The 16,112-nt window shown below is 34.6% G+C and overlaps 1 protein-coding gene and 1 pseudogene across 1 annotated transcript in view; both read left to right on the top strand.

Annotated features, from left to right (window-relative positions):
• The window catches only part of TANC2 (tetratricopeptide repeat, ankyrin repeat and coiled-coil containing 2), a 264,506-nt gene that overhangs the window by 76,397 nt on the left and 171,997 nt on the right, over positions 1-16,112 (top strand). The window lies entirely within an intron of this gene.
• On the top strand, positions 10,418-12,141 carry LOC111744872 (annotated as a pseudogene).

Below are 16,112 nucleotides of genomic sequence, written 5' to 3'. Positions count from 1 at the left end.
AATTCACCTAATTGTTTTGCTTTACTTTGTGTCAGAACATTTCATTAACTGTATGGTGATGGGAAAGAAACATACTTTGATATGATGTTGAAGTTTCATATAGAATTGCTCTAAGTAGATGAATAACACCAACGGACCATGCTTTAGAAACCTATTGAAAAAATTTTTCTATACAAGGCAGTTCAGAGCCATGGCTAGAATACTGCAGAGAGAGTACCATTAGCACTGCTAAATCCATGCATTGACACTTTCCCAAGTTCCCCCTTCTCCCACGATTCTTTTTTGAAGCTATCCTGCTGTCCAGTGGAAGGGAAGGGACTCTTCTGGATTCCTGGGAGGTGAGGAGAAGCTATGACAACAGGAAGGTTCTCCAAGCCCAGTAGGGAAAGACCTTGAGAAGCATGAGATGGAACTGAAACTCTGTTTCACCAGTGATTAACACAAGGAATTTCCTATATCATGAATGGAAGGCTGTGCTCATTTTCAGGGAAGTTACTGTCTTTTGAACCTTTCTGCGTCTAGAAGGAATACAAGAAGTAGTATATATCTCTTTGAAATTGATGCCATTGCTACTATATTAGATAGTCAATTGATGGTTCTGTAGTTTTGGTATCTGATGCTACCACCTAAGTGAAAGGCATTTAATCAGGTTTTTAATATCTCTTAGTATCTAAAAATAGATTTTCTGCAGTTTTACATTCTAGACAGTTCCTTACTTGTCACTGTCTAATTTTACCATTTACTCAATAAATTATGACGATAACACAGGCACATATTAGCTTGCTAATGTATTGTTAATCTTTTTAGTTACCTTATATGCAGGTTTTTTGTTAGTGACTACTTAGTTACTATATTTTGCAATATATATTCATTCACACAGCTCTGATTTAGGAATTCGGAAGAGAAAAATCTGGAGAGGAATCAGTAAGAGAGGAGTTTATAGCTTTAAGGCATGAGGAGCTTACAGGTTTTTAATATAAATCGTTCCCAGAATCCATGTCACAGCTCCTTATATGGTGCTGCTTTTTTCCTCTCGGTTGCTATGACAACAGCAGCACTGCACCATTCATCGGCTCTGGACCTGGGCTGCATTGCTAGCCTTCCGTGTTACTCCTGAATGTTAAGAACATCCGTGAATCATTCACTATGTTAACGCTGCGCCATTAGAAACCTCAGAACCAGTTCTTCCAGCAATTTGGGCTAACAGAAGGGTAAACTAAACTGCGCCACAGAGAAAGACGTATAAAAGTATTTCTTTTTTACTGAGGGAATCATGCAATCTGTATTTGCTGCAGTATTCTGAAAGGATAAGCTAGGTTAGGCTATCTAACGAAAAGAACTCGTCCATGTAATCTGTTTTGAAATCATTAGCTGTTCAAAACAAATACCCCGTTGCATCTCTGGATATAAAAAGAAGCAGGTGATGTTGTTAGGGGTTCTAAGCTCCTTTGGGAGCATCATTTGAGCTTTGGGACCGTAATCAACATTTGCTGTATGAAGTATCACCTGTAACGCACAGTAAGTTCTGGGCAGTGTGAAGAGCTGGCTGGAGAAGATTAAAGTGTGGATCATTACTGATGTGTCAGATCTGATAACGGCAGGATCAGTGAATAAGAAGAAGCCTTTTAAGGTTTTCAGGAGAAAAGACTATCTAGTATTGACTAATGAGGAAGACAAACTAAAGCCTGTGAGTATGATGAGCAGAGTGTTTGTGTGTTACATGGATTGCTGAGCTATAAGGCCTACTCTGAGCTTTGTAGAAAAATAAACGCAACCTAAGAGAATTTGATACTTAGTTTTCAGAGAAGCCATTAAGAAATGTCATTAAGCACATTAATTTTTAATTGTGTGTTCTTTTACTTTGTGAGTCTATATGAATCTTTTAAAATAGTTTCATATTTTAAAAAAGATTTCATTGTGAAGAAAGCTGTTAACTCATTTTTTGTAAAATGTAAATGTGAAGGTCAGAATGATTTTTTTGTTAGATTGTGATTCCAGAATAGATTTCTACTTCCTATTGCAATATCCTTACATGTAAAGTACATTTTAAAAATATAACAGTTATGGAAATTTAGAATTTCGTTAGCATGCTTCTTTAACACATCAAATCTTTATTTCATTAACTGGAGTGCTTACAAATGAATGCTCTTGCATCGTTTTAAGGATTTTTTAAACTTGACATTATTTGCTAGTTATGTTGATTTATGTTGTGTTTTCCCAGTAGAGAAAGGTAAATGAAAGATTTTCCATCCTTGTATTTTTAGACCATTTGTTAATTATCACTTTAAGATAAATTGAATTTATAGATTGACTTTTCTCAAAAGATTTTGTCTATTTAGCTTTTAATTTCTCTTTTTAGTTCTTTAGCTAACCATGGTAATTTAGAAATGGACTAAAAGTAGGAACTTGGTTTTTCAAAATTAGAATATTTAGACTGATCTCCAGCAACTTCACAAAGGAAAAAGGCATTTCATCTGGGCTTATTCTTTGAGTTATTTATCTTCTTTAATTACTCTTCTTAAATGCATTTTGTTCAGAGAAGATGTACTTTAGGGACATAATTGGGTTCCTTTAATTTACACAATTAGGGAAAAAGGGTTTTGTTATTTTGTTATTACTGCAATTTGATTTATATTCTTTTTCTATTTTGAGATTTTTGCCTGTAGATGTGTACATAAGACTTTGTCTGATACTTAAGAAACCTTTAAATAGGGAGAATTAATATTTTAAAGGATAATGAAAGTATTAATCACTTACATTTACCGTCATATCTATCATTAATAACAAGATTTTACTTTGGTTTGAAAGCTTGTAATAGATTAAATAAATTGAATATTCACATTTTAACCATTGCCATCCAAGAATATGTGAATTTTAAAATTTATGTATATTTAATAACTGTACATTGTGAGTTAACACTTTTTTATGACTAGTCTGTCCTCATGAATGTATACAAAAGGTTTTTTATTCCATTGCCTCTGAAACCATAATTCTTATTAATGGTAACAAAGACTGATTTGAGTACTTTTTAATAAGGGTTACATTTTTAATTATAGATTTATTTATTTTAAAGTAATCTTTCTTGGAGCACATCCTGCGATATTTTTATTTTAGGGGCCTTGTCCAATGGATATATTCCTAAAAGGTTGTATATAAGCATATTTGTTTGTTTGTAAATTGTCTAATTTAAAATCCACTAGTGAAGCTCCCTATTTGAGAGATTCTGTAATAAGCCGATTTGGTGAATCTGTATATTATATGCTGTACTAGGTTTTCTTAATGTAAGACCCATCTGGTTTATTTTAGTATGTAAAGATTCAAGTTGCAGAATGAACAGGCAGCGTTCTGTGATAAAAAATAAGCCTCATGCTTTGGACTTATAATTTAATCCTTCAGTTTCAAAATAGTCTGACATCTTCAGGTTTACTTTCTGAAATCCTTTGAAGTCTTTATAATATTATTTATATAACAGATAACTGGGTAAAATCTTAGTTGATAGTAGGTATTGATTTTATTTGGGAAGAATGTGCTAGTGAATAGATAATATATTAAATTTATAAATATAAAAGGCTTCAATTTCTTCCCTAGTTTCCATTAACTAAAACATAAACTCATCATCCTAATAACACTTCTGATTATCTAAAAATGTGTTAGTACCGTTAATAGGTTTTTACTAGGAAATAGGTGCCTTATTTCTGTCAGGATCTACATTAAGACTCAAAGTCTCACATTGGTGATTATTTTAAAAGAATAATTTCTAGTTATTTTTTCCTCATGGGAATCAGTCATAATATTTGTATGATAATTGTGTATTCTTTATTGCTCTAGCATTCTATAGTAAAACATTTTAACCACTTGTAAGCTTTGCAGCTTAGGACATGTTAACCTCTCTGAAGTTTCTCTTCTATAAAATTAATGAAATAATGCCTTATTATATTGTCATTGTAGGCACTAAGAAAGAAAGAATATATAAAAGATCTAGTATAGTACTTGTCATAATGGAAATATCCTCTAAGTAATAATTCTCTTTCTCTGCCTTTCATCTCCACTGGCCTACTTCAGTGGTTCTTGGACTTTTTCTTGGGAATATTTTTAGGATAGAGGAATTTGAATGCACACCAGAGAGGTGTGAGATGTAGCCTGGAGGGGCATCCAGAAGCAAACCTGGAAATATTTTGGAAGTCTTATATTTTTTTTCTTTTAAAATAGTCTACATTCTACATTTCTTATCATAAAAAATATTTTCCAAAGAAAATCTTTAATTAAAACTCACTCTTCAAGAAAATATGCCACATTTTCTCTTATAAATTTATATACTACTGCCTATCTGTATGAATTCTCAAGTTTAAGACATACTACTTAGATCTCTTGGTCTGGGTATTATTTTGGGGAAATAAAGATCCTGAAATAAAAGAAGTGTATATTTCTCTGGAAAAACAGATTGAGAATCAAGAGGCAGGAATGAAAAACAAATCTAATTAAAGGTAGAAGGCTTACCCACTTCAAAGGAGTGAGTAGTGGTAAGGGATTGGGTCCAGCTGTAGTGAGATGTGAAAGGAATATCTTCATGTCAGAAATAAAGAAGAATGATGATGGAGAACCTAATAGTTGATCATTGTTAAAGCTGTGAGAAGTCTTGCAATAAAGGAACCTATTTAACTGTGTAGCATCTCTAAAAGTTATCTGACAACAGAGCCCCTTTTGTTTTCTTGTGCAACTCCTACAGAATCTTGTCCAACAAGTAAGTGTACCAAGGAGCACACTTAGGGAGTTAAGTGACTACAGGAAGTTATGTCATTTAGAAGGAAAGAAAAATGGGTAACTGCAGAACAAAGTATGACAGCAATCATGTTGGCACTCCAGAATATTATAGAAAAGCTACATTTTGCTCAAATTCCCCAGATAAATCGTGCTTTAATGTTTTAAAGAGTAGTATAGTATTTTTTAGGTGGGAGTAAAGATTGTATTTACCAGATGGATTAGAAAGGGAAATGATAAATAAGGTAACTTGAGTAAAAACTTGAAGCAAGAGGACAGGATGCATTCAAATGGTAAAATACATTGGTTAGTCTGGAGCTTAAAGGATGCTGTGGAAGAGAAAACCGAGACTAGATTAAGGCAGCCTTTGGGGCAGTGGTAAACGAGGATGGTAGCAGTGGAAAAGGTACAAAGAGAAAAAAGATTTTGAGGAATAAGCAGATTGGTGACCAACCAGTTAGTTATAGAATCCAGGAATATGGAAGATCTGTCAAAAATGATTCCAAGATTTTAAGAATGGAAATTGATGGCCTCATTTATAGGAACAGAGAGATTAGGAGCAATGATTTTGAGAAAATGAGGCACATTGAGTTCAAGATGATAGTACAATATTAGAGTGGAACTATAGTTTTTATACTTTAAAAAGAAATAATATTTTAAAATATAAATTTGGAAGTTATACACATAGAGAATAGTTAAAACTTTAAGAATAGGTAAAAATCACTTTAAAAAGAATAGAACAAATAAATAGAAAAGATGGGGGATAAATATTCATGTGCATTTACCAGGCATTTTCACTTTAACTCATTTGATCTTTTCAGTAGCATTTTGAATTATTATAGCCCTGGTCTTATAGATAAAGAAAACAAGACCTAATCAAGTTAATCATTAAGCAATTTAGGCATAAGAGATCATGATTCCAAATTAGGTCTTTCTCTAACTTCAGTACCTACTCTAAGGGGTCAAGAAGTAAACCTAAGGAATAGAAAAATTCATGTTAAAAGACAGATGAGATTAGTAAGGAGCAGTCTGAAAGATATTGGGAGAACCAAGGTGGTATAACTACTATGGAAGCTGAAGTTTGAGAGGGTTTCAGAGAATATTTAATCACTGTTTTCAAATTCACATAGAGTTCATGAATACAGATTTATACGGGACCATGAATCTGTTATGTGGTTCTGCTTTTTGCTTTCCTGAACTCTTAGCTGCAGTGGTCCATATTAGGCAAATAATTATATTCTGTTGCTTTAAAGAGGAGAAAGAGAGAGGCTACATAAAATCCAAACTCTTAGCTACATTGGTCTGTATTAGGCAAATAATTATATTCTGTTGCTTTAAAGAGGAGAAAGAGAGGCTGCATAAAATGCGTAGGAATGTAGGTAGGAGAAGGTAGCATCTAATGAAAAATTCACAGCCAAATACGCTTTTTAGAGTTCTAGCTGGTTTTTTGGTGCCTCTAATTTATAGTCACATATAGGACTCTTCAAGACTTTTGAAGGTAATTTTTCTCTCCATTTAACATCATCACCCCAATAAATTTCCCTTTATTATTTTAACTTAGCTGAGCTAGGCAAGATGACTCTCTTACATTGACATCTGTGATAATGGTTAGTAGTTCAGATTCTGCCGCTTACTTTGTAATATTGATTATGTTATATAACCTCTCTGTTTCCATTTCCTCTTCTATGAAATAGATATAACAACTTCCGTAGGGTTTGTAAAGATTAAATGAGTTTAAATGAGTTTTTAAAGGGAAAATACTTACAACAGCCTCTAGTACTTAGTAAGTACTCAATAATAATTGATGATGATTTCACTTATTGGCAAATGCAAGACTGTATTTATCTCTTTCTGTACCTTTCTTTACTTTTCCAGTTTTTCCTTTGGTGGGAAGGGAAACTTTTTATTTTTACTTGTTAGGTTAAGTGTTTAATGTGAGCAGAGAGTTAAAGCTCTGAACAGAAGGGTTAAAACATGCTTGGATTTAGAAAACATCTCGCTGTAAAGAGCAGTGGGTACTGGTGTTGACATCTCTCCGTAACACTGGTATAGTAATCATTAAAGCTGAAGGATACTTCAGTGTGAATTCATATGACTTCCAGTGAAATCTGGTTTCATATTCAAACTAAAACAGTTGATATGTGTATAATGTTCCCTTCCTTGTTTAATTTAAAAGAACCTCCTTCCAAAACGTATGAATAAATAAGTATATTGTCATATTATTATGCTATGATGAGATGCTTAGAATTACGATAAAGTTATACATTCAGTGCACAGTGGACTTTTCCATTTTAGCATTCGTTACAGATATAAGTATTAAATGATTGAGCAATATAGTTTAGCATAAAGGGTATATAACACTGTGGACTCAAATCCAGGACTGTCTGAATTTGAATCCCGACTGACACTAAGTTCTCTGTCTTTGGGCAAGTAATTTAACCTCACTTTTTCTCATGTTTCTCATCAATTAAAAGACGTAATAATAGTATCTACTTCATAGGGTTATTGTGAGGAATAAAATACTTTGAACAGTTTCACATCATTAGTGCTTAGTCATTGTTAACTTAGTGCATGGCATATAGTGAGCACTGTCTATTACCTATGCTTATACCATTATTATGTGCTCACAGTTAGATATACAAAACTTTAAAGTGGTCTTTATTACCAAGAGTGTACATAATTTTGAGTGCTTGTATAAAAAGATAGGTTAGAGCTACTAAGTCTAAAATACACCTGTGCCCAGAAACACATAACAACTAAGAACAAGAGAGTTCACACTGTATCAACAGTGTTCTGCCTGTTTTTATAATACTAACTTAAATTGGAAAAATAAGTTATAGTCACCACCTTCTATTTCTCTTATAGTAATCTTCTGTTATAGGTCTGTACAATTGTAAAATAGGAAATAATTTGAGAAAGCTATGTATATTTCTCCTTCAATTGTTATAAATCTGTTAATTTACTGTCTGTTTACATATCAGGGGACATGGTTTACCTTAAAAGTTATAACTGAATCTGTACAATAAAAGGTTTTATTACAGGTATTATTACCAAATAATTCTACATATCTTTTATTAAGAGCAAAATAGGTTTTTTCAGCCTTGAGGCTCCTCTAAGAATTTAAAGCTCTGATTTAGTACAGTTTAAATTATATTTAAAATACTAAATTCAGAAAAGGAGTCAGTATTGACAATCACTTTATAAATCTGTTAATTTTACTGTCTTTTTACATTTCGGGGGACATGGTTTAACCGAACATAATTGAATCTGTACAATAATAAAAGTTTTTACTATGGATATTATTAGCAAACAAGTCTACATATCCTTTATTAAGAGCAAAATAGAAAATAGCTCAAACCAAATTGCAGTGGGATATGTTGTGTTGTAACAGTAGGAATGTAAGACTGATTCCCTACCATGTTTTTTCAGCTCATTAGCACAGTTTGATAAAGTAAAATGTTTAAAAGCAAGATGAATGAAATTACTGCTACATCAATGCCAAACTAAAGTAAAACCGATTATAATAGAAATCTAGACTAAAAATTTGCCATGTAGAAAGTCTGTGGCTATAGTGGTTGAGGATCTATAAAATAAAAGCTATCTGGGAAGAGGGAAAGGTCGGGATGATTTGTTGATTGCTTGTATGTTTTGTTTTTTTTCTGAACAATCCCTTCCCCCTAATGAAAAAAAAGTAGGGAGATTAAACATATATCTCTTACCAAATATCACACCATTATTACTTTTTCAAACAAAATTTATTTGGTGTTTTTGTCTATTTTGCACTAAGTGTATGGGTTTGCATGTAAATTTGCTTCCATCACAGGGCTGATAGAGATATCCAGTATTAACGGATGTTCAATTCAAACATCAAATAACTTACTTTCAAGACGTTTTTTAATGATTTACTTCATAGCTTACAAATTCTGAAGGCACTTTGGAGATCATCTAGATTGATGAGTCTTAAAGTTTGGCCTATGGACCAGTACCAACAGCATCAGCATCACTTGGAAATTTTTTGGAAGTTCAGATTCTCGGGCCCAAACCAGAACTACTGTATCAGAAACTCAGAGGTGCGGGTTGCGGAGGGACACCAATCTGTATTTTAACAAGCCCTCTGAGTGATCCTGATGCATGCTAAAAGTTAAGAGTCACTTATCTAGATAACACAGCTACTGAGGAAGATGTTTTTCACCATAGTGCGTCAAGTAAAATTACACACTACTTGCTTTTGAGGTCAATTGGAAAGGAAACTTTTTTTCTCGAGCAGTAGATACCTTTGTATTATATCTAGAACAAAATGACTATCTTTTATGTGTTAGGCTGCCTGAATGTTCTCTCTGTAGTTGAACAGACTGGGTATAAAGTATTTGGGACAGCAAACAAATTAGTCTTTGGCCAAAGCTACACATCAAATTGGCTGTAAGATAGACTTTCAGGGGAAAACTGCAACATTTTTAATTGCCTGAGTCTGCTTTACTTTAGAATTGGTGGGAAATAGCTGGATTGCCCAGACTTTCCACAGAAAAGAAACAAAGAGAAATAGCAGTATTCCCATAGGAGTAGTGGAGACTTAGATGACATAACCACCACCATTTATGAGACCCTAATAAGCCTCCTACAGCTGAAAATTTGTCAGTTTATTGGTGAATTCCGCATGATGGCCTGTTATCAATGTAGCTGATTTTATTCTTTCATATGTGAAAGAGAACTAAACATTAGAAGCTAAAAAAAAGGTTAAGACTGTGGTTGAAAGTGACATGTTTATTTTTCTATATTTTCATTCTCTCTGTACCCTAAATATCTTTTGTTATCCAGAGATCAGTACATTTTTTAAAATATATATTTATTCCATTTTAGTGTACCTAATAATACAGATTATGCTATGAAAATGTCATTATAACTTGCAATATAAATGTTCTGCTACTTGAATAAATGAGAATCAAATAAAATTGACTTTCTAGTAATGTTTATTATTAGGTCACTCTCAAACTAGATTGACCGTTTAAGACAAAGATCAGTAAACACTATTCCTTATAAAATTTTTCTTAAAGGAACAGATAGTAAATAATTAGGCTTTGTAGGTTAATGCAAAATCAAGGATATTAAGTTTTTATTTAACCATTTAAAATGTAACTATTTAAAAATGTAAAAGCTATTCTCAGCTCATTAGTCATAAAAAAAAGAAAAAGAAAAAAAGGCAGATGGCCAAGTTTGGCCTGCAAGCGATAGTTTACCAGCCCTTGACTTATGATAGAGAGAATTCTTAGATATTTACCCTTCATATTTTGAGGTGGTGTAAATCAATGATTACAATATATGTTAATTATGTATTTCTACATAATATTGCTGACAATAAATTTGATTAACAAATTCTTTTTCTCCAAAATATTTTAAAAATATAAACATTAGTCCTTCCTCAAATAACTTACTAAGCATTCCAAATTATAGAATTTAATTTCACGATATTTACATTAATGGGGAATCAGGAAGATGAGTTCTAGGTGGCTCTTCAAGATAACTAGAATATTATGAAAGCATAGATAGATATGAAAATTTATATCAATTCATGAATAAGAAACAATAAATTTGCTAGCGAGAGAAGAGAAAAGAAGAAAATACATGATAATATGAAGAGAAACTGATTGTGTTTTATGAATGTGTAAAAAATTCAGACTGCACCCTCGCTCACCTCTCCGCCCAGAGCCAGTCTGCGCTGCCGCAGCGGCCCAGCCCTCCGCCACCTTCCGCAGTCATGTCCACCAGGTCCGCATCCTTCTCCCACCGTAGGATGTTCGGCAGCCCAGGCACCGCCAGCTGGCTGAGCTCCAGCTGGAGCTGTGTGACCAAATCCTCCCACACTTACAGCCTTAGCAGCGCACTGCGCCTCAGCACCAGCCGCGGTGTGTACGCCTCGTCCCCCAGTGGTGTGTATGCCACATGCTCCTCAGCCGTGCGCCTGCGGAGCAGTATTCCCAGTGTGCGGCTGCTGTAGGATGTGGTAGTCTCACTGGCCGACGTCATCAACACCAAGTTCAAGAACACCCGCGACAACGAGGAGGTGGAGCTGCAGGAACTGAATGACCACTTAGCCAACTACATTGACAAGGTACGCTTCCTGGAGCAGCAGAACAAGATCCTGCGGGCCGAGCTCGAGCAACTCAAGGGCCAGGGCAAGTCGCGCCTGGAGGACCTCTACCAGTAGGAGATGCGGGAGCTGCGAGGTGGAGCCCAGCGGTGTGGCCTAGGACATCGAGGCTCCGGGAGAAGTTGCAGGAGGAGATGCTTCATAGAGAAGAAGCCGAGAGCACCCTGTAGTCCTTCAGACAGGATGTTGACAGTGCTTCTTTGACATGTCTTGACCTTGAGCGTGACATGGAATCCTTGCAAGAAAAGATTGCCCTTTTGAGAAACTGCGGTGAGGAAATCCAGGAGCTGCAGGCCCAGATTCAGGAACAGCACGTCCAAATTGATGTGGATGTTTCTAAGCCTGATCTCACGGCTGCAGTATGAAAGTGTTGCTGCCAAGAACCTTCAGGAGGCTGAGGAATGGTACAAGTCCGTTTACTGACCTCCCTGAGGCTACTAGCCACAACAATGAAGCCCTGCGCCAGGCAAGCAGGAGTTAAATGAGTACTGGCGACAGGTGCATTCCCTCACCTATGAAGCAGATGTGCTTAAAGGAACAGTCTCTGGAACACCATATGCATGAAATGAAAGAGAACTTTGCTGTTGAAGCTGCTGACTTCTAAGACACCATTGGCTGTCTGCAGGATGAGATTCAGAACATGAAGGAAGAAATGGCTTGTCACCTTCATGAATACCAAGGCCTGCTAAATGTTAAGATGGCTCTTGACATTGAGATTGCCACCTACAGAAAGCTGATGGAAGACGATTGCTCTGCCTCTTCCAGCCTTTTTTTCCATGAACCTGAGGGAAACCAGTGTGGATTCACTCCCTCTCAAAAAGGATACCCACTCAAAAAGGACGTTTCTGATTATAGAGATGGACAGGTTATCAGTGAAACTTCTCAGCATCACAGTGCTCTAGAGGGAAAATTGCAAACACTTGGTGCAGCAATATATTACCAGCAACAATAAAAAAGAAATTGATTTCTTAAAGAAACAGCTTTCAAGTGCCTTTCTTCGGTTTTTCAGGAGCGCAAGATAGATTTGGAATAGAAATAAATAAGCTCTAGCTCTTAAGAACCAACACTCCTAAAAGATTCAGAAAAAAGTTTACAACAATCTAGTTTACGAAGAAAGCTTGTGTTAGAATACTTTTTAAAAAGTATTCTTGAATACCATTCAGACTCCTTTTTTCCAACAAGTATCTGACCAATGTGTTTCTGCTTCAATCTTTGGAAAACTCAAAAAAAAGAAAAAATTCAGCAAAGTTTGGAATCATGGACTATTCAGAATTTCAAAGCCTTAGCTACAATAACTTATTGCATAGGAGAACGATTGGGGGGACTGTTCCTTATAATATTTTGGGAAAATAAGCAAGCACAACCCATTTACAGTAGCAGAACCAGATAGAGACAAAATATGCACAGATAGAAAGCTGGGGCTAGACCTAAACATAAATAGTGCAAGGAAGTCTAGTTACTTGAGAAGAATATGGTATTAGTAGATCTCTCTGCTCATTCTGTCTTTTAGGTGATCTAATACATGCCAGTGACTTTCAGATATCATCCAAATGTTGATATTAGGAACTCAGAACTCCTATGAGCTCCCGAATATAACTGCTAAATCCAGCCATCTTGTCGATGGCTTTGTGTAGATCATATCATATAAAGGACTAGGTATTGAGGAAGAGAAAAAGCAGATTTGGGTGCCTATCATAATGTCTCGCATGTTAAAGTTACCCAATAAATACTTACTGGTTTCAGAATTTTAAAATGGGAGAAGCATTAGTTCCCTATTAGTTTTATGTGTGTGTATTTGTTTTAATGAAGGTGTATATATATATGTATATATATATACACATATATATATGTATATATATGTATATATATACACATACATACATATGTACACATACACACAAATGATTTTTTTAAAAATCAGATTGTACAGCAGGGCTTGAAATGAAAAGGTACAGTTCCCAGCCTCATCCTTTCTCATTCCTAATTCCACTTCTCTAAGGGACAATCACTTAAATGCTTTGGCTGGTTCTTCTTTTGTTTAACTCTATCTCTAAATTATGATGCTTTTGCTGAAATTTCTTGATTCAAATATAGCTAATGAAACATTAAGCTTATTTGCATTGGTCCCACCTTTCTTCATAATTATGTCACTGTTTTTTGTTTTATTGGTTGTAGTCACAAATACTCTATTTTTTATTTCTGTATTTCTTGTCCCATCAGGTCTAAGACAGTATTCTTGATTTACACTCTGTAAGAGATGTTAGCTCTCTCACCCTACACAGTTTCTGATGAGAAGTTAGACATCAAATTGTTGGCCCTTGTATGTAACATATTGTTTTTCTCAGGCTGCTTTAAAGATTTTCTTTTTCTTTGATTTTTAGCAATTTGACTCTGTCACACCTAATGTGATTCTGTTTATATTTATCCTACATAGGGTTTTTGGCTTCTTGATCATGAAAATTTGTCTTTTACAGATTTGAGGAATTAGCCGTTATTTCTTCAAATATTTTTTTCTTCAAATATTTCTTCTTCTGAGACCCTAAATGCATGTATATTAGACCCCTGGAAATCATCTCACAGGTTCTGAGGTTTGTTTCTTTTGTTCTCTGTAATCTTCATTCATCTCTTTTCAAATTCACTGACTTTTATGTCATTTTTAAGTATTTTCAGTTTACTATATACTATACACGTGTGTGTGTACATACATATATACATATACACACATACTATATCTGTCATTTAAATTGTCATGTTTAAACATTTAAATATGCTGTTAAACCCAACCATTGCCTTTTTATTTTGGCTATTATGCTTTTCAGTTGTAGAATTTCCATTTGGTTCTTTTTATAGTTTCTATTTCTCTGCTGAGATTTCTTCCTCTTTTTTAATTAAGAGAACATATCATATCCCTTTATCTCACTGAAAATAGTTATAATAACTGCTCTAAATTACTCATCAGCTAATTACAATATCTGGAGTGTTTCAGGATTGGTGTCATCTTTTCTCTTGATAATGGGTCATATTTTCCTGGTTCTTTGTATATTGAGTAATTTTGTATTGTATCCTGGACATTTTATTTGGTAGGTACTCTGGATTTTGTCATATTTCTTCCAAGAGTATTAATATTTTTCTTTTAGAAAGCTATTGACTTGGTTTGACTCAATGGAAAACTGCCTCTTAGGCATCAGTTCAGTTCACTTCAGTTCTTTATTGTTAGCCAATCTGCCCCATGCATAGTTCAGAAGTGTGAGCAGAGTTTAAACACAGAATCTGGGCTACCTGCTATAGCTGTCTCTCTCTTTTTTGGAAATTCTTCTCTTACTTTTCAGTGACCATTGTTGCCTTTTTGCCACAAGTGCTGCACTGCGCTGTCTTTTGATACTTCAGACTAGAAAAACTGTAGGTTTTCTGTTAGAGTTTTAATGACCTCATATAGTGCCGACTGGTCTGCTTTTAGGCCAAAAACCTGAAAATGGGAAGCTCATCCCAGTCTGCTCTTTTCTTGTAATTGTCAGCTCTCCTCTAGAATCTGTCTATTGTGTTCAACCTCCAGGGCCATGCAGTAGTTGTTTTATTAATATTCTTTTTAGAGTTTAGAGTTTATAGAGTCTGTAGAGGAGGATCCACCTGGTAGAGAAGCTAACTTGTCTGTACAGAAGCAGAACCTCCCCAATAGGATTTTGAGATTTTTCATCTTACATAAATACTGACAGTTTCTCAGAGGTTATTTGTTTCTACCCATAGAAATATTTATGCATTTGGTAGTTGATGTTTAGCTTTAGTGCCAAATTTTATAGAAACTCTGACTTTAGTGTTCTTTTCCTTACTATTTATTGTTCCATCCTTACGTGTTTTCTCTTTACCATACATCCAGCGAGGTAGATTATTTAAATGATAGTAATCATAAGAAAAATTAACAAACTTTTAAATTTGAGATTTAGTCTTTTGCTTCCATTCTTCTTTACTGTATTCTGTAACCCTTGTTTTTCCTTCCCCCTTCTTCTTGGGTTTTTTTTTTCAATTTTAAGGAATTTTGTTGATTGGGGCATTTTTTTTTATTAGTTTAAAAACTAGAAATGGAAGGTGTCTAATGAAAACTCTAAGAAAAGAAAGACCTCTGAGCTAAATCAGATTTTGCATTTTTATAGACTACTCTCTTATTAACATACAATTAAGAAGAGTAAAGCGAATAGTATTTCATGCTTTTGTGTATTTAAGGAAGGCCAGAAATAAAATTCCTGCTTCTACCTCTAAATCAAAGCCATACCTGGTAGAACAATAGTTCTGTTCTTCCAGTTAACCCTCTTTTTTCATGGCTTACTTTCCAGCAGAGTAGGCAACTCAGCTTTCCATACTGTGTTCTTCTCAGGAGTTAATTATTCATCTTCTTAGTTTCTTCCCTGTTCTTTCCCAATGAGATGATCCCAGGATTTCAGGGAGATGAAAAGCAATTTGTCCTCTTACAAAGCCTGGGAGTTGCTGACAGATATTCTAAGGTTAGAGAAGTGTTGTGATTCTTTACATTTTAGTCGGTGAAGTGTTCTCTCTTGCGAGTTCTTTATTATGAGATTAGTAGCAACTGCACATTCCAGAAACAAACCAGAAAATTAATCGTCCTTCACACTTAATCATTGAAAATGTCTCACTAGTCATTTTGTCCATTGGACAAAGACTTAATTTGCTATTAATCTCCCCTTCTAGGGTTTCATTACAGTCTGCCACAATGTTTATGTTTATGCAGATTGCAGCCGTTCTCTGCCTCCCACATCGACAGCCTAGGATCTTCTTAATTTTACTTTTTTGAAGTTTTGAAAAAGAAAAAAAAAAGGTTTTAATTTCCTTTCCTAATTGTTAACTTTTTGCTTTCTTCGTTAATCCTAGACCTTTTGGGTCTGCCTTGGAGAAATCACTTTGGAGTTGTCAGTAAATGACAGCTGACTTATTTACATGCTAATATCAAAGGTTACTTCTCTCTCAGTTCTTAGGTATGTGTAAAGCTCTTTATACCCAAAGAATTTTATGTTATCATACATAGTATATTTTTGTCCATTATTGATAGCTAATGCAAAATGGAAAACAGCAATGTGATGGCATTATATATCATTCTCAAAACACTGTTCTAAGGTGATTATTCTATAGTCCCTGCCTTCAGAGAGCTTATAATCTAGTAAGGTTTGATAATTCAGACACAATAATAGTGGTGGATAAA

Source organism: Pteropus vampyrus, unplaced genomic scaffold (genome assembly GCF_000151845.1).
Source record: "Pteropus vampyrus isolate Shadow unplaced genomic scaffold, Pvam_2.0 Scaffold143, whole genome shotgun sequence".
NCBI classification, from domain to species: domain Eukaryota; kingdom Metazoa; phylum Chordata; class Mammalia; order Chiroptera; family Pteropodidae; genus Pteropus; species Pteropus vampyrus.
This window is presented reverse-complemented; position numbering and strand designations above follow the sequence as displayed.